This window comes from Melanaphis sacchari, unplaced genomic scaffold, assembly GCF_002803265.2.
Source record: "Melanaphis sacchari strain LSU unplaced genomic scaffold, SCAv2.0 Contig73_pilon_pilon, whole genome shotgun sequence".
Taxonomy (NCBI): domain Eukaryota; kingdom Metazoa; phylum Arthropoda; class Insecta; order Hemiptera; family Aphididae; genus Melanaphis; species Melanaphis sacchari.
In genome coordinates, this window is record NW_020271525.1 from 1,498,185 (window position 1) to 1,521,022 (window position 22,838).

General features: G+C 31.0%; 1 protein-coding gene and 1 non-coding gene across 6 annotated transcripts in view; both read right to left on the reverse strand.

The window, feature by feature from the left end:
* Positions 1 to 22,838, reverse strand: part of LOC112600991 — a 208,002-nt gene that overhangs the window by 87,476 nt on the left and 97,688 nt on the right. The window lies entirely within an intron of this gene.
* On the reverse strand, positions 18,554 to 18,645 carry Trnay-gua. The gene is given in 2 exon segments: positions 18,554 to 18,589; positions 18,609 to 18,645. It is a non-coding gene; the product is annotated as a tRNA-Tyr (tRNA).

Genomic DNA, 22,838 nt, shown 5'->3' on the forward strand with positions numbered 1-22,838 from the left:
GTCATCATCGTCGTTGTCGTCGTTTACCTCGTCAAGAAGACGGGTGCGCAAATTTGACTTTTGTATTTCGCCGCAAAGTACCCCCTCGCCCGTCCCGCGGGATCCTCTCACCGGCGCGATAATAACGTCGGATGCCGAAGGGAAGAGTGAGGGAGGGGTGGCTAAGTGCTTAACAAGATGTAGCAAATTGCACCTCATTCAAAGGCCGTGGCTTGCTAAATGGCACATTGTACGCGGTGCATCAATCAACGAGGCCCCTTTACCGCGGCGGCGTGCCGTTACCGGTGGATAAAATTATATATTATATATATATACAGCTAAGAGCCACACGTACTGAGGTTGGTATTAGCTAGACACGTTCTCCGGGGACACGTGGTTGCCACTGGGGAAGGGGTGACCGAATAGGTGAAAAAAAAAATAACAAAACATAACGTAATATAAAACATAGTAATATAATTTCATCGCAATGTTTTATTATTCTGTATAACGAACAGTATGTACCGAGTGTTACATATAACCTGCAGTTTGTCAGACATAAAACATTTTTTTCCCTAAATGAATCAACCGTACTCGGAGGTATCATAACGTTTATATAATAATAATAATGTTTTTATATGCATTTCTTATTATTATATTAATTGCTATCATTAACGTCGATTTATGTTAACCATGTATAATTGGCATGTATACTTTATTGTATAGAAAGCGTGGTTCAAAAAAATGTTTCGCAATATTTAAATTTTAGACTTATATATACTTACGCAGTTATGTTCAATGAACAACGTTGTAAATTTGATGAACTTATACTAGGACTTAAATTTATATGCAAATGTTTATTTTTTCCAAATTAAATTTACCAATTTTGACAAATGTCAGATACCTACGTTCCGAAAGAGGTTGAATAAAATAAATTAATTTTTGTTTACATATTTTTACATATTTTACTATTTTTTTTATTTTTTATTTAAACATAATATATATTTGGAACACATCTATAATAATTTCAAAATAAGAACAAGAAAATATGTATATATATATCATTCGAGGGACTGTATAGTAACTTAATTTACTAGAGTAAAAAAGTGGATTGCAATAGCATTAAAAATATATCAAAATGTTAAAAATTCGTATTTAAAATGTTGAAATTTTATATAGATAACCTCATTTTCCGTTTTAGCTCTATCAACTAAAAAATATTTATATTTTCAATGTATATAAATAAAATAGGCATAGAATAATAATGAAGATGAATAGCAGAGAAACTTTTTCCTATGTTTTGCTTAACACCGTAAGACACCTTATCGATATCGTTGTATGAATAAAAAACAAAAACTTTTCTTACTGATAGCAAAACGATGAGCGGTAGAATGTAAATTTTAAGAACGAAAGAAAAGCAATTACTTTTTTTTCCGATGAAAGCGAATGATTTATTAACGCGAAAAAAAAGAAAACATATTGGGTCGTAGAAACCATGTTCCTCCAGGTTGTTTTATGTGGAAAATATGAATTATGGCGGAAGCCCATTAAATGTACAACATGTGCGTCCTTTTTGCTCACGTTAAATAATAAAAACAAAATATATATAAAAACAAGCATTTAAACATGTAGCTGGAAATATGAAGAAGACGAAATATTTTATTCTCGTAAAGGGGATCCAGAGACTCCGGTATATTTTCTCCAGCAACGAGTGTGATTTATCGTTCACGGCCTTCATTAAGCTCACGTTAAAACACCCTTTTTGCGCGTGATATTATTCTTGGGATTTCTTACTACTCCTCCCTTGAATTTTTTTAACTTTAATAATTTTATACCAGAAATCTTCGCTGTATGCGACTCCCCGCCAGTTCTACAGACTGATTTCTCCCTCCCCCCCATAATATACCTTATGCAGGCCATAGCTTACAACTTAACTTTAAAAATATTAAAAAAGACCCCCCAAAGTCCTCATAATATAATAAATGCAATAAAAATCTCTCAGTTTGATCATTAACTTATCATGTTTGTCAAACGCATTACCGTTGTTAATTGTTTTACACGAAACACAACAATAAGGTTTAGTTTTACTATTATTATGTTAATGTTCAAGTCAAAGTCTTAATAAGCTACTAAATTATATTATACGTACATATATCATTATAGAAGTAAACATTGTAATTGATTAGTAAGTTAGCAATGACATTTTTACACAACCATGACTCGCTAAAATTGAATGTACAACTTTTAAGTTTTAATATTTCATTTGATTTCAAATTATTTAATGTAACGCGAAGTTTAAATATAATATTATTTTAATCACACTACCAAATAAAATTTATGAAACGTTATAAAACATACACGCAGTAATAGCAACTGTTACTTAGTGAATAATAAGAATAAATTTTATTTTTTAATTTTGTTTTAAGATCATTTTTTTATTTCATTTACATTTTCTTAAGTTTTTCAAAATTCAAATTAAGTTGACTCTATGTTTGAATAATTATTTTATTCACTTTTAGTGACAGTTGTCAACATTTTGAACTCAATTATACACAGTGGATAACTTTAATAATGACATTACCTACTTGATTGGTTTATGATTTTGAATACTTTTTACATATTGCAATATACATTACACCGGAGTTGCTTTGCTTACGAATAGCCTGACAATCGAAATCAATTTTTATTGTCGTTCATGGATCATGAACTTTGCAGAAACCCCTTGACTTGTCCCTCGGCGGACTTGCATGTATATAATAATATAGCGTTCGTTGTGTGTGTACACGAGGGCGACTGTCGCCTAATGTTTTATTCACGTTGCTTATGAGCCACGTGGGTTTGGCCATCATAAACGCGGAAAACCCACAATTTTTTTACCATATTTTACGATACTGTGTTTATTTTATGGTAAGTATAGTCTGGAGTTCTGGACTCCGATCGATTTGTATACAGAAAACCGTATTTTCCCCCAACGGATTGTGTATTGAAGGGAAAAATCCAGACACCATATTATATATTATACATATGACAAAATGTATTATAATCGAAGTTGCGTCACATATTTTGAGGAAAAAATTTATTAAAATAATATTATATGATATACTTTTATTAGTAAACGTCATTATATTGTTTATTTTCGTTTGATTTGACTACACAAATATGTTATACGAAATTCAATTGATACTCTCAGTCTTCATTATAATGTTTATAAAAACGTTCGAGGAACAAAAGAAAGAGTGAAGTTAAAAATGAGACTAATAATAATTCGTCTTTACGACTCGTCACATATGTGTCATTCAATATAGACATCGAACCACACAAGCGGAAAGACATCGTATTGATGATGGACGGCGATCCTGGTGTAAGCCGGACATCCGTTATAATACCGTCAAAGTACGTGTCACGGTCCAACGAGTCACATTATATAAACGCGTAGAGTTTATAAGATATACGCGCGCATTAAAAGGGTGAACAGCGGCAGAACGAGTACAGGACTTGGAGGATCGAAGCGCGCGAGTACATTTTCTTTAGACGTAAATTATAACATGTACTTATAAATTATAATATTACATTTGTCAGGCTGGTCGAGCGGAAAACGTGTCGGTTCGTTTTCTTTAGATGTCCGTGACCGTATAATAATAATAATATCGTCTGATCAGTTTAATACGTGGTTACATACACTGCGTCTTTTTAGGTACTCTGGGTCGCAAGCAGAACGACTTATACTCTTTTAAAGAATATTATTTTAATATCCTTACGAAAATAATGCATCTACTAGTGATTGAATCTTTTGCAAACCTTTATGAATGCAGTGAACATGTCTTCAAAGTGAAATTGTTTTAATTATGTAATGTGGACTGAAAAAACTTTTCGTATGTACGCAAATGGTCTCATGTGCACTGCAATATAGGTCCTCTATATGACTGTAGACCGTAGAAATTACGAAAAGTTTCAAGTCACATTTATATAATAATAATAATAATAATAATGATTATGGTGATTATTTGTTTATATCATATATAACGAGAGATCAGAAAATAGTTGGAGATACGCGTGTGCTCGGAACGGAGAAATATCGCTATTATGATATGTAGTATGGGAAGATTCCATATAATTATATTCTTATATTATTTATAATATATTACAAATGGAAATACGAATTACGCAGCCCACCGAATCGTAGTCAGTGGTGGTGTATGAAGCTAAACAATATATTATACGCGCACAGCACAAGTGTATATAATAATATATAATAATGGCCGCGAAAGGGGGTAGAAAATTAAAGAAAGAAATTGATTATCGATGCAAAAATAAAAAGCGAAGAAAAAAAACAATAATATATATTTTATTTTATTTTATTTCACCCGGTTCTTACCACCGCCGACAGGGACGACTTCTTCGTTTTCCGAGCCAGTTAACACGGCGGCGATGTATTAAAAAACAATTATTCAACTTTAATGGCCATTATTTTGATATTCATTTGGCTATAAAACCAAAGATATTTTCAGCCCAAGACGGATATATAATATTGTTATTACGCAAAAAGAGAAGGGGAGCCTATTTTCTTAAGATTTTTTTAAAAAAAAAAAAAAAAACAATAATACATGTATATATTTTCACTCTGTTCGTTGCTGAGAATGTCAAAAGTTTGCGCTCGACGGGAAATTTAGACGAAAACATTTCTACCCTCCGGCGGAACAAAAAAATTACATACCGGCTTGTTTGCGGCCTATGGGGAATATCTCGGCGCATTCGAAACCCATTCATCGGTAGTGGCGGCGGACACCGTTTGGCAGCAGTTTTTTTTCTTTATATAATAATATAATATTTATTTTGTGCGTTTTAAAATCGTCAAAAACCCCTCTATAATTTTTGGCGCATACACGTCACTCAAATTAAGGCATTACCGTCTTCATATGTATACCGTATATTATTGAGAATATTACTGAGTTCCTTTGCATTCATAATGATAAAATAATAATTCTTGGTCTTTTGTATGAATAAAAACTATAGTATACAACTGGTTATGGCAAGAGATACCTAACTTAACCTCACATTGCCTACATGAGTTACCTTACACGAAAATAAAAAATTTAAATAAATCTTTAAAAACAATTGTAGATTTTAGAGTGATATTAATATAACATTCGTAAATATTAAAACCGAATTAAAACTAAAAAATTAATTGTTTAATAACACGTGTCGTAAATTAATTCGAAAATCGCAACTATAAAAATTTAAAAGTGATTAAAATTATAAAAAATAATTTTTGAAAAAATCTTTAAAATATGACCAAAAATGCATTTTCAACGTAATATTATGCCCTAAAAAATGACCCACATTTTTTTTAATAGGCAACTAGGTAAAAACAAATTTTAATTTAACTTTTAGAGTTGTTAACACATGTTTATCTAAACTAAATTATATCAATAATATTAGGTATATTATGTTTAATTCACAGTTGAAAATTTTAATTATTGTTGCCAATTATTTTTGAAAAATATTGAATTGTTTAATAAATTCTGAATAAAAGTTCATGTTTCAAGTGTAATCATATATTTAGTTATTGGAAATCAGTTAACATGTTATGAATTGAAAAGATAAAGAAATTAAATGTAAAATATGTATGGTTTGCATTTTTTAATAATTTTTTAAATTATTTTTGTGTTATAAAACATAAAATATTGTAATTGGAGTATTATTTCCGTAAATAAATAATTATTATCATTAATTAATATGAACTGATAAAAAATATTTAAAATCTATTATTAAAACTGTATATTAAGTATTTAGAACTCAGATGTCTAGAACTCCTATCTCCTCAAAAAAATTCACTTTGCATTAAAATCAGGGGTATTCTAATAATAATAATATATATTATATTCTTAACTATTGCAAGTAGAAAATTTTCTTTTTAACATAAACTCAGTTAGTGTGCGTGCGTAAGGGCATACGGGTAAGGTTGTACGTAGGTTTAATATATAGTGTCGTTGTAAATCGTATTATCCGAGGGACCTACATAGCCTAACGAATGATGAACGTGAGCAGTTTCTTGCGCGCGTATACTGTGAGTATGTATATATATATATATATATATATAATAGTACTACTGGGTCGTGCGTATGGGATGCGGGGTGTAGAAGAGGTGGAATGTGGGAAACTTTGTCGTTACCCCGAAAAGTTTTTATTTTCAGCAAAGGGCTAGTAGGAAAAAAAAAGAGAAGAAAAAAGTCGTTCGCAGTCTCAACGGCGTGTGCGTGCGAATTCGGTTCTGACGGATATGGTGGCGGCGGAACAGATTTTCATAATTTTTTCGTCGTATATACTTATTATATCGGGAGGAGGTGTTTTTGTATATATATAATAATAATAATATAAAGAAGAGAAACTTTTTTTTTGTCGTCACACAAAACCGTAACTTTTGTCTGTTAAATATTTCATGACAGCAGGTCTCATGCCGGTCAAAGTCAGCGTTTAAAGAACTGCACCACCCGGGTAGCCATCGCACGGCACAAATCCACTAGTATTCACGTGATTCGAATATTTAGCAGAGCCTCGCCCTCGCCGTGTAATATTATAGTGATTTCAACTACCTCCTCCAACCAATACCAGCACCGGCAGCAGGCCGACGCATAATTGAATCCTAGTAAAGTATCGTTATTATAGGTATTACTCGATGACATGCCCGTTCAGTCACGATTACCAGTTATTAATTATTTAACATTTGAAAATTATTGGCTGCCCGCACGAAAGCTCATTTTAATAATAATGAACGTAATATGTGCACTGCTCATCGTTTTATTGTCAATCGTTGAAATATTAAAACGTTATTCTTGCGTTATGCGGTCGATAATAAAAATAATCTATAATATAATAATACAATAAAAAATAAAAAATAAATACCATGTGCCTAACCTTTTTTATACGTAAGTAAAATATGGCTTAATCAACATGAAATAGTGTGTTATTTTCATCTAATAAATAACTCAATAAACATGATATAAATCAATATTTCAAAAGAATTTCGTGAAGTAAAATGGTATAAACGATTCTAAGTATTTGTATTTTAACAATTAAAAGACAAAGTGACGAAAAAAAGAAAAAAAGAACTAATAAAAAGCAGGTAAAATGTGAATTGTAAGATTATAAATTGAATAATTTTTGGTACAAGTTAAATTTAATGTTTTTATGAAAGTAAAAATACATTTATAGACAATTTTTTTTTCGTATTGGGGACTCAGAAAGTTTAATCCAGGATTGGTCGTATCTATAGCTTTTACGCACATGCGGTGTAGAAAATGTATCGTCGCAAGTCCTGTATACTAGTACAAATACGTCGCGTTGGAGGAAGCGCATATAGTTTAGTGTGATCTTAACGGGACCAGGAAAACCTTTTAGCGCCCTATCGTCGCGAGACGCGCGTTTTGCCCTTTCGGACAACCGCGACGACGAATATAGTACAATGTTCTTCCTTTGCTAGGCGATAGCGGTGTAGGATAATCCCAGAAGTAGGCGCACACGATATGCAACATTAATGGCACCCAAGTGACCGGCACTTACATTTATATTTCAACGGCAACCAGTAGCGTTTCCCACGGTGTGCGCGTTACACGTGCCTATCACGAAAACATTATAATATATAATCGTACGGTTCGATAAGGCCGTCGTTGTTCGTTGCGTAGGTACGCGTGTCAGTGGTAATATTGTTTGTGTCTAACAAGTGGGGAAGTTGGAAGAATTTTTTGTACATTTTACCTATAATCTAATAATTATTCTCTGAAAAAAAAAAAATGTTAAATGTATCAAAAGCACCCCTCAATACAACTATTATTATATGCATAAATGCATGCACACGTGAAAAAAAATGATAACAATAATTTTTTACATATTATTCACATACAATCAACGTAGTTTTACATCGTACGACGTTATTGATGTGCGTCATCATTCCGCGATAGAATAATATTTGACCGTTAATACATATATATTCATAAAATAGTGTTCATTATGAAGTAATATTGACATATTTATTAACAGTTAGCATAAGAAATTTGGGTATTTTTTTAATATTCATAAAATAGTGTTAATTATGAAGTAATATTGATGTACTTATTTACAGTTAGCATAAGAAATTCGAGTATTTTATTTTTATTTTTTTTATAAAATATACAATAATATTGTCAAATATGTACATAAATGTTATTTGTGAGTTTAAAAAAAAAAAATCATGGAGGGATACGATATGCAAACTACCCTCTCTCGTAATTACGCCACTGGATTACGTAGGTATCTATGACAGCCAACATACATATGACCCACCATCAGAAACACACCAATTAAATTAGTATATTATCATAACAACTGCTGTTCACTCGAACCACCCAGTTTAAAACATCCTAACAGATATGAATCGCTGGTCGTCGACGTTTATCGAGTAAATGAGTGGGTGGCAAGACAAAACTATTTAAAAAAAAAAAAAAAAATGATACAAAACGAAACGAATTAAAATCACGTAAGGTGTTGTTGACGAAGGTCTCGTGACTTACCGGCCGAGCAGCCGGTGCCACCCGCTGGGTATTACGGTAACAATTATTTTTGTTGTTGTTGCAAAAAGCCCTCCGGAAGAGGCTCTGAGAGTTCCGGATAATATATAATTATACAGGTACCTTGTGCGCGTGCTATATGTGCGTCGTCGCAGTGCCGTACTCACAATTTATCGCGGACGTCAGAACATAAGCAAAGCTCATATTATTATTATTTTACAAACGCGTTCCTAAGACATCTAAAATGAAAATAGAACGGTCGCGTATATATCCGGAAACCAAAACGTTTCGATGTAATCAGTCTGTTACCGAATACAGTATCTATATAGTATATATGTACCCGATTGACACGCGCAGCAGACTCTACACATAAACGCACGAATGACTTATTGTGAAAATTGCATTGAATGGAAATAATTATAATACATAGGTAGGTAGGTGCGTATTACTGAGTAACTTTCCCAATAGTTGGTTAAAACGACATACCTTGTTGGTTTAAATATTTTAAGTTCGATTTGGACGGGTAGTGAGTTATTACCGGCCATGACATAAGTCTGTTTAAGATAACAATTCAATTCCATGTTATTTAAAAATATATTATATCGTCATTGACACGAAAAAATCATCCATATGTTGAAACCTGATATTTTAGAATGCACAAATGGAATTTAAAATAAAAATTCAATGTTCTACATTTATAGGGTCAAATTTTAAAATTTTAATTCTATAATGTCATATCTTATTTTTAAAATAACTAGAGTTAAAATTAGATTCTTTATAAATTGTACATCAACTTCCACATTGATGGTTTTCTTATTTTATGTATTTTGTTAAGCTTACATATTATGAGGTTTTTAATATTACATTAGAAATATTTAGAATTAGTGTCAAGTTGTTGCCATGTTGAAAATCTTTTACCACATAGAAATTATTTTATTTACGATTTATAATAGATAACACACAGGTAATTAAAATTATTATTTTCATTAATTTTACAACGGAGATATGCAATAGGGCACAGAAAATATATCAAATGATACCTTATTTTTACCAAAAATTTCAAAATTGTAAATTTGGTTTAAAAGAGATTTTTTGCGCGAATGAAATATTTAAGCGATTAAAAACGGTATATTATAATATAGAACAATTAATAAAAACCACGGTTTATTTGTTTTTTGTTCTATTGAGAGGTTTATACAATTATATAATTTATTATTTCGTCCTATACAATAATTATATAAATATATTTTAGTTATCTATAATAATTAATAAAATATTTATTTTAAGATTGTTAATAGACGATTAACAATAAAACACATCTAATTATTAACGCCTTAATCGTCTAATGCAACTATTATTTGTTCCCAACATCAAATAAATTTATCTGTTAAAGTTCTACTTAGGAAATGAATAAATAGGTTTTTGTTCACTGAGAGAGCAAAGTGATTAGGTATAGAAGGTAAAAGTAATGACAAGGGTGTCTAGCGTATACAGTAGATTTTTTTATTGTTCTTTAGGCGTCAAAAGAACTATATCGTGTTTTGCCGATCGGTAGAAGAACAAAACAATTCACTTCGCCTCCATTTGATTCCCTTAAGTTTATCACACTCGGGTTTTCCGGCAAAATATCTTCAAATATCTGATAATCGTCGTATCTTTGGTGCGAGGGTGTGTAATTTCCGTTAGGATGGTTTTAGTAGCCGATTTATGGCTGAGAAAAGTTCAAAACGCTCTTACGTATTCCCCGCGAATATATAATTCTATTTTCCAAAAACGTAAAATTACTGATTCAAACTAAACAATTTTTTTTATTTTAATGCATATTAAAATTATATATTTTCATTTTTACCCTATCTATCAAGTAGGTGCGCAAGGGATAACGAGAGAAAAAAAATAATGTCACGATTTAACAATAGGTACAGCAAGAGGGGTATTCCATTACTATTACTGATTCAATGGATTGAAATGATATACCGAATGAAGATTTTTGACGCCGATGTACAGGGGACAAATATCACTTGAACCTTTAGACGGAAGTCGCAGTCATTAAAATGCGGATGGTAAAAAAAGTACACTCGAAAAGAATATGTCATTCTGCTGGCAGTTTACTGATCGTTCCCGATTTTGACCTTTATGATTTTTTTCTTTTTTTAAGTTATCCTGAATGCAATATATGCCGTAGAGGGTTATGCTTTACGAGATGAAAAATAATTTTCTATAGCATTAGTAAAAGCAAAAGCATATTTGCAAGCACGGAAAAAATATTGAATTTTGAGACTATTATAATTGTTATAGTGCTTGCTTATATATTGAAAAATTTACACAAGCAATTAAAATAAAAAAAAACTAATACATCCATCACTTTGTTTGGGATTTTAAATGAAAAAAAGAACACTAAATGAATCGTAGTTTATTATTTTTATTTTATACTCTCTAACGTAAATTTGATTATTATTTTTGTAAAAAAAAACATATTTGATGTGAAAATTTAAAATGCATCTTTACTAGTTAAAATTATACTATAAATTTTAGAGAGAATTAGTATTCATATAAAACAGTATTTTCATTTACAAGGTTTGTAAATATGTATTTGATAATTTTTGATATGATTTGAATATTTCAAATAATAATTATAAATGTTTGAAAAATAAAAAATAAATAATATATCTTAACAAAATATTGTTTAAAATTGTTAATAAATATATTGGTCTTAGAATGTATGACGATTTGTGTATGTAGATTTAAGAAATTACTTATTATAATAGTAAAACTATATTTAGTTTAATTAAAAGTTCGGAATAAAACACAAGTTATACTTTTAAGATATAATTACTTAAAAAATACTGCTAACTAAAATATATAGGCATGTCCGTCTTTAATTAAATATTATCATTTATAAATACATTGAGCTTAACTCAATGATAGAATTTTATTGTTGAATTCTAATTTATTATTTAAATAGTGTAAAAAAATAAAGTGAACAAAACTATAAAAATAAAATAATATTAGTAATAATACAATTTTATGGTTCTATTTTTTTCAGTATAATAGACTCCCAAAAATATATTTTTAATGCTTCATTTCAAACTAGAAGTAAAAAAAAAAATATAAAAATTAAATTATTAAATTAAAATTATTTTTCAATTTAATTGTCAAAAAAATAATAATACATTTACGATTAAAAAATGTCATCTTACTAATTAGGCCTGTTACCACTCCACTTGAAAATCAAGTAAACAAAAACATTTTTTTAAATTCGAGGTAAATTGTTATAATCTATCGTTATAAATCTCAAGTTAATCTTAATTAGTATAAACGTTGTGAATAGATGAAATAATATGAGTGTTTTTACGTATGTAAAATTTTTAATTTGAATTATTGTTATAAACCATAATTTGTTGGTTTTATAAAAACTAAATGCAGCATTACAAAAAAAAAAAATAGGTAACTCTATCTAGTATTAAGGATGTCAAATGAATCTTGTTATTAGTCATTAGATAAAGGTCGTTGTAATAGATAGTTACCCATCTATTACAAAGACCTTTTACATTTGAATTCAACGATAAATCAATGTATTAGACGAAAAACGAATCTGAGTGGTCTTCTTTCAGCTCATATATTGTGCACAAAATTATTTACAGTTTTAAGACATTTTGTTAAAATTTTAAATTAAATCCTTGTAAAGAATTAATGAAGTTTAACAAATAACTTTTTTTTTAAACTCACGAATTGAAATGTATAAGAAATTTATTGTTGAGTTTCTATAATTTGGGTATAAAAATAAAAGTTTAAAACTTACATTTTTAACTATAAAATAATTTGCTTAATGTTCTTAATTAAAACATATTTTGTTAAAATTTGAAATTCATATATACATAAAAAATATTACTAGATATTTTCAATACATTTTTATTATATCTAAGAAAACTTGTGAGCAACTATATGTCTTAAATTCCTAAGGATTTTTACAAACAAACAAAAATATATCATACATAAGTCGAATAAATTTTAAATTGTATAGTTAAAATATTTTACGTTTATTTTATCTTAGAAGCAAATTTATAAACATTTATTTAAATATCTAAGTGTCTACAGTTTTTTTTTTTTTTTTATTGAAATACTACAAAGTTACGAGATACATTCTATTAAAATCATGTTTACCATCAAGTTTTTCGTCAACTATTATACTGCGCTTAGAATCTGAAAACACTGGTAACCGAAATTTTACAACAGAATCATTTTAAGTTAAAGTTATATCGTTGTTGTATGCATCGAAATCAAATTAAATCATAATTGTATTTTTATAAATGTTCGTTTTATGTTACATAATCGTTGATTTTGCCTTTAAAATACTAATACACATATACTGTGACAGCAAAATAAATTAAGTGAAACGAATAAATAAGGTTTTTACTATAATAAACAAAAATATCAGTAAATATTTGCATGAGACTTAAGATTTCTAATAGTATAATTTCATTAAACATGTGTTTTATCTTATAATTATTTCGGAATTAAAATAAAATTTCCTAATCAAATATTTAATGTTTTACATGTGATAATCAATGATTTTCTAATAATATCATAATATTTTATTAAATGTTTATAATTTTTTTGATAGTTTTATAATTTATGTTTTTAGTTATAACTAAATAGATATTACTATCAACTAAAAATAATATACGTCACTTGTTATACAAAAATATATATAAACATTTTATGTTGTATTTATTTCACGTAAGAAGGGTATGACAGCCACAAAAACGACAGATTTTCGATGATAATAGTAATATAATGCCAAAATACGTTCCGACACGTTTTTGACCGAAAATAACATCATCCTGATTGTTTTACTTTTACTAGACACACATATAATATGATAGTGCATACGATATGAAAAAAGCTTTTTCCTCTTCACTGGTTTTTAGGGTACACCTATTCGAGATATCGTTTACAAGAGCAACCCCTTTATTACATACGGGCGTGCTTGGGGTAAGGATTAATGAAATAATTACGGCGCTCACATCTCACATACACGGACTCGCACATGAGAGGATTAGCAAGAAAAAAGGAACACGCTGAAGAGTAGCGGTATATACGTGCCGGTAAATGCCGTTTTTGCTTCATATTTACCCTCCGTTGTCGTATGAATAATGATTACCGGTGTCCAGTTTTGAGCAAAAAATAAAATGATGTTCTCTAATAGAACAATAACGAAGAAAGTAAAACTATAACGCGTTTGCTATTTATTATTATAATGTTCATAAAATTAAGTATGAAAACGGAATTGAGTGAAAGATTGACTAGTTATTAAATACTGCTTGATTTATTATTAGCGTTTACTGAATAATAAAAATGAAACTTACGTTTTACAAACATATTCATCACATTATTTATCAATAATTACAAACAAATTATTATTTTAAAGTATCAAACATTTGTTTTTAAAATAAGCTTCTATTAATTTTTACGGTGTTGTCCAGAATAGTGATAATAATATGTAAGTTTACTAAGAGTCTGAATGGCGAATGCTAAGTAAAAACGTACTATTAAAATTTTAATGATATGCGTGATAAAATAAGTTATTATTGGAAAAATTATATTTCTGTTAATATTATTTTCGCAGACTTAGTGAATAATGCATGATAATCATTTAATAAAATATATTATTATAACTAGTCAAGATATTTAAAAAAAAATGTTTTATTATATTGTAAATTTAGAGTTTCTTACTAAAATTCTAGTAAAGTACTTTAATATCTCAACCAAGCATTTGTAAATGAGCATCGTTATTAAATACGAAAATATATATTTTATTTTTTTTATATTTTTCAATCATGTAAATAAAATACTTTAAAAATTGTGTTTGATTCCGTTTGTCTGCATTACATCAAAAGTTTAATAAATTGATAAATAATTTTTGTTGTGAAAATAATGATTTAAATTAATAATTATTAATATAAACTATTATTATTCAACATATTCCCGATGAACATAAATATTAAAGTTACCTAATTAATAATATACTGCTGCGATTTACATTATTACGTACTTATAACAACTCGAGACGTAATTGCAAAAATATTAGTTTTTATACGTGTAAAAATGTAATTTATTTACTTAAGATTAAAAAAAAAAAAAAAATTCCAACCTGGTAGATATTAGGAAAGTATTTGTTGGGTAACGCGTTTTGAGCGGTACGGTATAATGGCGCGTTGAAGTTTCCGTAACGGCATGGCGAAAAATATCCGGCGGTCGGCTGAACGCGAAAACGGCATGATGATATACTAAATTATTTTACTCAAAAATTATAAAAATTACATGAAAAAAAAAATGAAAATACGGACGGAAGTGTTTGCGGGGCTTAGCGTTGGTGTAATTCTAAATGTTACTAATTATTATTTATTATTATCATGAAGTAGTAATCGTAACCGACGACGGACCGACACTGAACGTGTGCCCATCCCAACAATCCGAGTTCGAAAAACTTGGCCGCCCCTTCATATATAAAGTTAAAATACTTAAACTTCTGTAAAGTTTTTCTCCATGCACTTTTTAAAGTCCCGAAAACTCAATAGAACAACAAACAACAACTAAGTTTGCCGCACCTAGTCACTTTTATTACAGTTTGGAAACAAAGTTCACCGGCCCCGCCGCGCCCCAACTGTCGTGGCGTTCCGGACACGCGGTCTGCAGTTTGCAATCGAAGACGCGACGATAACGACAACGGTATCATTGGTTATGATTAGAAATTAATTAAATATCATACGCATCATGTGCTTAGTAAATTTTTAGTGTAAAAAAAAAAAAAAATTTAGAATAAAAACCAAACCGAAAACAAAAATTATAAAAAAGTGTTCGTGTACTACATACCTGACTCGGTCGCCGTGTTTGTCGGACTCCGCGATACACGGAGCTGTACGAGTAGTACGACGTCGTATGCGGGGAGAAAAAAAAGTAACCCGACCGAAATGTTGGGAAAAGTTTTTCCCGCGCTCTCCACTGCTGCCGCCGCCGCTGCTGCTGCTGCTGCTGCTGCTGCTGCTGCCGCCGCCGTTAACACACCCCCAGGCCCCACGAACGATCGCGGCCGACCAGTGCCGACACCGAACCGAACTGTTAGAGACGCGGTGGCCAAATGAACGCGCCGGCGGACCTACGGGACACTCTACCCCCTGCGATAGGGTCGGTCTTGGCTGCCGAAAACGGTGGGGGTGGAAGTCATTGTTGTGCAGCGCGCGGAACTTGCCACGGCTCGCGCTCAAAATGGATTTTCAGCAAAGCGTCTTTACTCAAGACGTGTTTTGTGTGTCGAATTTTTTTCCACCCCCTCTCATTCACTAAATATACGCATATGTATGTGTGTGTATAGGAGGGAGGGGAGAAAAAAAATTTAATCATAAAATTAAGTCAGTTTTTCTTTATTATTAACTATTTTTAACGCAATCGAAAACTGTTTTTTCAATTTAATTTGAACCATATACTACCAATTATAAGAAAAATAAATGATTCATAACATAATTAATTCAATTGATTCATGGGAGATAAATTGTTATTGCAATTATAATGTGTGAAGATTGAGATAACCATTGAGTACATTGTTTTGTATAATACTGGGTTTAAATTTAAAAAAAACCGTTTAATTTTAAACAATTTATGGTAGTCGGGTATGATAGTTGAACATTATAATCCTAAATATAAAATGATTATTTACAAGAACTAGTTTCTCATTTCATATTTGGTGTAACTAATAATAATTGATAATTATTTTAATAATTAGCTCAGATAGTAATTGAATATATTAGTTATATGCAATTTCTTAAAAAAAAAAGACATTAGGTTATAATAAAATGCAGTAAGTTTAATTTGTGTTTTAGATTATGAGCAATGAAATTATTTAAGCAAAAACTAAAGATAAACTATCCTGCACGAATAATTAAATTATTTGTTATACTATCATATTCATTTAGTATTTGTTGATTGTAAGAGAATCATAATATCAATGTAAATGTTTTAAAATAAAGGTTCATAATAACTATGGATATACAATACACATATTTTATTTCACATCTTACATATTTCTGTAAATATATTTTTAAAACCGTGAATATTTTTAAACAATATTTACTCTTGTTGAAGAAAGGTTATTAAAATAATAATATTTAATCCATTAATTCATAAAATCAAGATTGAGTACGTATTTAATACAATATTTGAGGAAGAGATTTATATATTTTTTTAATTTTTATTAACTTATATAAAATTAAATTTTTAAAATAAATATTATTTTTTCTTTTAAATGTATTTTTACATTTTTTTTTTTCACAACTAATTCAATTTAATTTCAAATTAGTCGACTTTAATTATACGTTGTTATAATATTTATTTTGTAGTAAGGGTTACATTATTGTATTTAAATTAGTCTCAAATTCTAATTTTTCGTTATTAGATTGCAAGTATTAATATTTAGTATACACAACGCGAATATGAAAAATGTTGATTTTCAAATTTTGAAGTTTTCAATGACAATGGTAACAGACAGTATGTATTAAATTGTAGAGTTCGTCCATCACAATAAAAATATCACAGATTTGATTTAAATTCGTTTTTTATTATTCTAAATGTTTTCAAACTTATCAATGGAAAAATTAGCGACAAGCAGATTGACCCGAACAGATAAATTCCATACCGAATTTTGCGTGGTGACGGTTTACAAAACAGTGTTCTTTTCTTCGTCTCGTCAAGAGACGGTTTATGGTAATAATATTATTTATATGACGTATAATTAATTTAATTTGTCAATCGTAGTAGTGGCGGCAGTGGTGGTGGTCAAGTATAGTGACGAGTGCATCTATATCACTATATTCATAACGGTGTCGACGGCGAGCGCGAAAACGCGAGAGGGTTGATAATGAATTACGGACAGTGAATTCTATTAGGATAAATATGCCGCCTTCGTGCCTTTTAAGAGGATTAATTTGGCCGAAGCCAAACGTATTTACCTTTTTCAACCCTTCTTGGCACTGCCCCGCCCGCCATCGCCGAGCGGCGTATATAATACGTATACTATCTCCGCGGTAGAGTCCTTTTAAACGTCTGTCAGTTTATTACTGGTAAATCTGCTGACATGCTTGTCGTTTTGTGCTTATGGAAATTACAGTGCCCATATACCAATGACCGAGTATAATCTGGTCCTCATCTCGTCATCTCGCCGTATATTATAATATTATGGCCACGAGGACGGATGGACGAACGGACGGCCTCGCCGTGGCTTCGACCTACGTCAAAAATAATATGAGACGTAGGCTAAAACACCGCAAACGCATAATCCGATTATGACGACGATTCGGCTGCGTTATGTAAACGTTATTAAAATATAATATCATGATAATAACTACTACTACTACCCCAGAGATGACCAATACAAAAAAATATAAAATAAAAAAAGTAAGTAAGAAATAGGTATTTACAGCATTTTTTAGCTTAAAAAAAAAAAATGTCTTGTTGGAAATTCTAAAATATTACATCTGGGTAACATTGAATTTAAAATATAAAGTGATATTAAATAACATCATACGTAAAAATATACATTTTTTTTATTGTGTTGATTTGTATGTGTCTGCATTACACTTGGTTGATAAGGTAAGTTTTTGATAATAATTTATCAGTTTGGGGTTATTATTTAGACATATGGTTTAATGTTTCAGTTAAATTTTCAGATATTATAATATTTTCTCCTATCCTTGTGTTATATTCTGCAATATGTCTTTCATCTTAAATAATCCAAGAAAGTAAGAGACCTATATTAACCTACTTAGAATTATTGAACCTAAACGTCTCATCCACAATATTTAATAAAATGAGATATAATATTCTCCTATTAGTTTGTGTGGAAATCTTTTTTCATAATGATATTAATCTTTCGATTTATCTATTAATTTTTATTTTTTTTACAAATTTTATAACTAGAAAAATATTTGGCTTAACAGTAACATAATAAATAATGTGAAGAGAAAAAAATTTAAAATATTGGTTCCTTCGGGCCGGATTTGAACCAGCGGCCTATGGATATCTAAGATTGTTCAACCACTACAGTCCACCGCTCTACCAACTGAGCTACCGAAGGTGTTGCACAGTAAGTTAATTTTTTAGGTATATAATTTATGAACGTGCAATAGATATACTGCACTTTCACTTGAAACGCAACGTCGTTTTACATTCACCGAATTTTAATGGCAAATGTGAACGTACATCCAACTCGAACGACGTAGTCCACAAAAAATATAGTGTGAAGAGGTTAAATAATAAAATAGAAAAAATATGAATTAAAATGTTTAAACATCACACCAACACTATTCATCATAATATATTAACGCATTATCTACGTGAATTATTATCTTATACGATTTCATTGAAAATAAGTGATTATTACTACCTATATATTATTATGTTCCGTGTGATAAGATTTATGAAAAAAAATATTAATTCCATACGATAAAATTTTTTGCCGCATAAAAGTTTAAAATTATAAGGTCGTTGACTTTTAAAATTTTAATTTGAAAATAACTTTCAAACTAACTGTCTGGTGTAAGTGTAAACATTTCAATACTTTATGTTGTTTAAAAATCGTATATATAATTTTGGAATTTCCACTTTTTTTTTAAATAAAACATAATACTCATAGTAAATAATTAAAATATTTAATTCCAATAGGTATAGAAGAAAAATAATAAATGTATTCAAATATAGTGAATAAACTATTATAATTATTGGTAGCAAGTTTAGCAGTAGTTAATATTTAATATTAAGCTTAAATAAATTATAAGAATAATTTATCAAACAACTTTTTTTTCTGTTGATAAAATAATATTTTATTCACAATGTATACAATAACTTTTAGTTTATAAACCATTTATTATTACTGTTAACATGGCTTAAAAACGTTCAATATCGTTTTAATTGTTGTATAATATTTTCCCACGTACATTATTACAATTTTTTTTTAACTCATCTTGTAGTACCTTATTATGAAATATTAAGATTTATATACAGTTCAATTATTTAATTATTAGATTATAGTAAAATAGTAAAATACGTTTTACAGATGAAAGAAAAAAAAAGTTCTGATAGTTTTATCTCTAAGGGACATAAAAATTTACCCTGTAAAAAAATTGTATTGAGATATAATACAACACCTATAACGTGGACGTGTGCGGTAGAAAATAAAAGAATCGTCCACCCGACTACAAATCCTATTTAATAGCATCGTCCATCGTAGACTCGTTATATATATATATATTTATATATGTATAATTTTGATAATGCCAATAAGTTTTATATTAGGATATGATAATTTAGGGCGACCACCATTAAAATCTTTATAGACGGATATTTTCTAAAGGACAATCTCGTGACAAATTAAAAAAAATCTTATAGTACATCTGTGACAGTGCGATCGTAAGATCGTCGATTATTGCAATCATTAGATTAATAATAATATCATATCTAAGTGTTTCGGAGGGACTCGGGAATTGATGTGAGGATTTTTTTTCATTACGTAATAATTGAGCTTGGCGGAAAATTCGCGAGGTTGGCGGGCGGGCGGTCGGACGGCGCGCGCGCGCGACACGGCCGTGGCGCCCGGCTGACGTGTCGGCACTGCCGCGCCGTTACGCCGCGTACGGACCACCTCTGGACGGCAGTGCGCACGATCGGAAAGTTTTGCACGCCTCCCGACCCACGCGAACTTTAGCCGGTGGTATATAGTGGCGCAAAAGTTTTGCCACCCGCCGACCAGTCGACAGCGGCGCGCGCGCTTTACGGCGCGACCGAGGCGGGTTGATGGGCGATGTGCGGGTGGGTGACACGGTGGACGGGCAGGTGGTTAGTCGTGGAACTAACTCGGGTGGGTGGAGGGGGTTAAAGTTTCGAAACGGTTTTTCATCGAGCAAACCTCCCCCGGTTGCCCCCCTACACCCACCTCTTCGACAACACCCGCCGACCGTTGCTTCACACACACACACACACACATATACTGTGCTTTTGAGACCCACGGCCACGGTTTCCCAGGACCCACGACAGTTTTTCTCTTTCTTGCTCTGCACCAGCGATAGTAATACTCGTTTCTTATTCGTCATTGCCGCGCGCTCTCGAAAGACCGTCTCATATATATGCGACGCACACACCTGACCCCAACAAACTCTGTACAACGCGATTTCTAGTATTATATATATATATATATATATATAGTTATACGTTGTTATACGCGATACGTATAAACTATTATATGGTAATGCGGTATTATCGTAACTTAAAAAATTTGAAAGAAAAAAAAACTATCAGAATTATTCACATTTATTTACCTAAATAATTATGATATAGTGTGGAATTCATTGCAGCAAGCGGTTTTTATTACTCGACTCGACCTAATATTTCAATACTGTCGAGAATGACAATGAAGACGACGAAAACGATTACGTTTCGGTGTTACAAACATCTTGCACTTCAGATGTATTATTTGATGATGTTATGTTTAAGCGTGTTCATTTTCGAGGATAACGTTTAACAATAACAAATATGTATTTGGAAAACATTCGTAGACGCTCTCAAGTGATTAGACTACGAGTAAAAGCGATAAATAGTTTTACGCTTGGATAAGTCGACTATATAGTTATATTAAAATTCCGAACTTTGCGTGGATTAAAGACATTGTAGACGCAGTTTCGCGTAGATGTAATTTCTGAAATTGTATTTGACCGATATTTATGAGAGAGAATAATCTCCAAATGGACAACATTAGGTAGGCATGTTGGAAATAAATAATATTACTTACGGCGTATATTATTAAAGTGATATTCAGTCATTGGCATTTTCAGGTTAATGAAATTGTTGCGATTATTGGAAATCGTTTTTACACATTTTTCTAAGCATAAACTTAGAAAAAGAACAAATCAAGTTAGAACAATATACCTACCTAACTTTAAAAAATGCCCATATTAAAAAAATAAATAATAGCCAAAACATCATATTCAAACACATTTTATAATATTATTGTTTTATTAAAAAAAAAAAAAATTAAAACAAAGAGTTATATCTATTTTTCATTATTATTTTTATAGATGTGTTCGTTAATATTAATTTACTATTGGATTAAAAATATTTTATCAAAACGCAATGGAAAATAAACATTAAATATTATAAAAACAAATTAATTAATAAATAAACTTAGTATGCGATAAATAACATTAGACACGAAGCACTTGCTATCACACATTTTTTTTTTTTCATATTTCAGTGAATATGAGAATACTATAAGTATTCAGTTGCATAATTAAATTTCGATTGTTGGATGAATGGGTTGTGAAATAAGCGTGCGGGTAATACACTTAAATAACACGTTCAAAACACGGTATTATGTTATATTGTTATAGCCGGTCAATACGTAATACGCAAACACATCGTATTCTGCTAACGACAATGGAATAGTAATAATAACAATAATAGGGCCAACAACGATTCGCGTGTAGTCGAGACGCCGCGGTAGATGGCAAAAACAATATTAATAATACATAATAATGTATACTGTATAGTGTATACACGACGAAAATTCCGGGCGACGCCTTTACTGCCGCCGTGGTAAAATCGTCGATACACTAAATGGTACAAAACACGTAATAATATTCTACGTGTACAAATAAATACACACACACACACACACACACACACGAGAATGCGCGCCCATGCTGCGTACGAGTTATACATATTTTAATATGTACAGAAGATTGTCGATGGTGGTAGCAGCAGCGACGGCGGTGGTGGATATACCCTCGAGGAAAGTATCCCTCGCCAGGAACTTTGCAAAACATTAACGTTATATAATACGTACTATCGGGGAACCTACTAACACGGTGGGTGAAGTGGTGGATCACGGGGTTGCGATCGGTGGTGTCGCGTACGACGAAAGCGGCGGGGGACGAGGAGTGGTCGGAGAAATTTTCTTCCCGCGGCACACCTGTAGCCGGTCGCAGGGACAAGGTCCGAAGCACGCACCACGGTCGGTCGGTCGGTCGTCGTCGAAGAGGGTGGCGCACGTAATGTATACGTTTGTCCGGCGTGACGTGTCAGACGTCGTTAAAAAACTGTCACCGTAATGGGGTGGATGGGTTGTGGGTGTAGAGCAAACGTCGCGGCCACACCACGGTTTTCGGTTGCTTTCGAAACGGCGGCGGCGGCGGCGGCGGCGACGGCATATTCGTATTATTAGTTTGTGATTTACGAGGAGACGAGGACGGTGGCGGCGACGACATCTGCTGCTGTGGC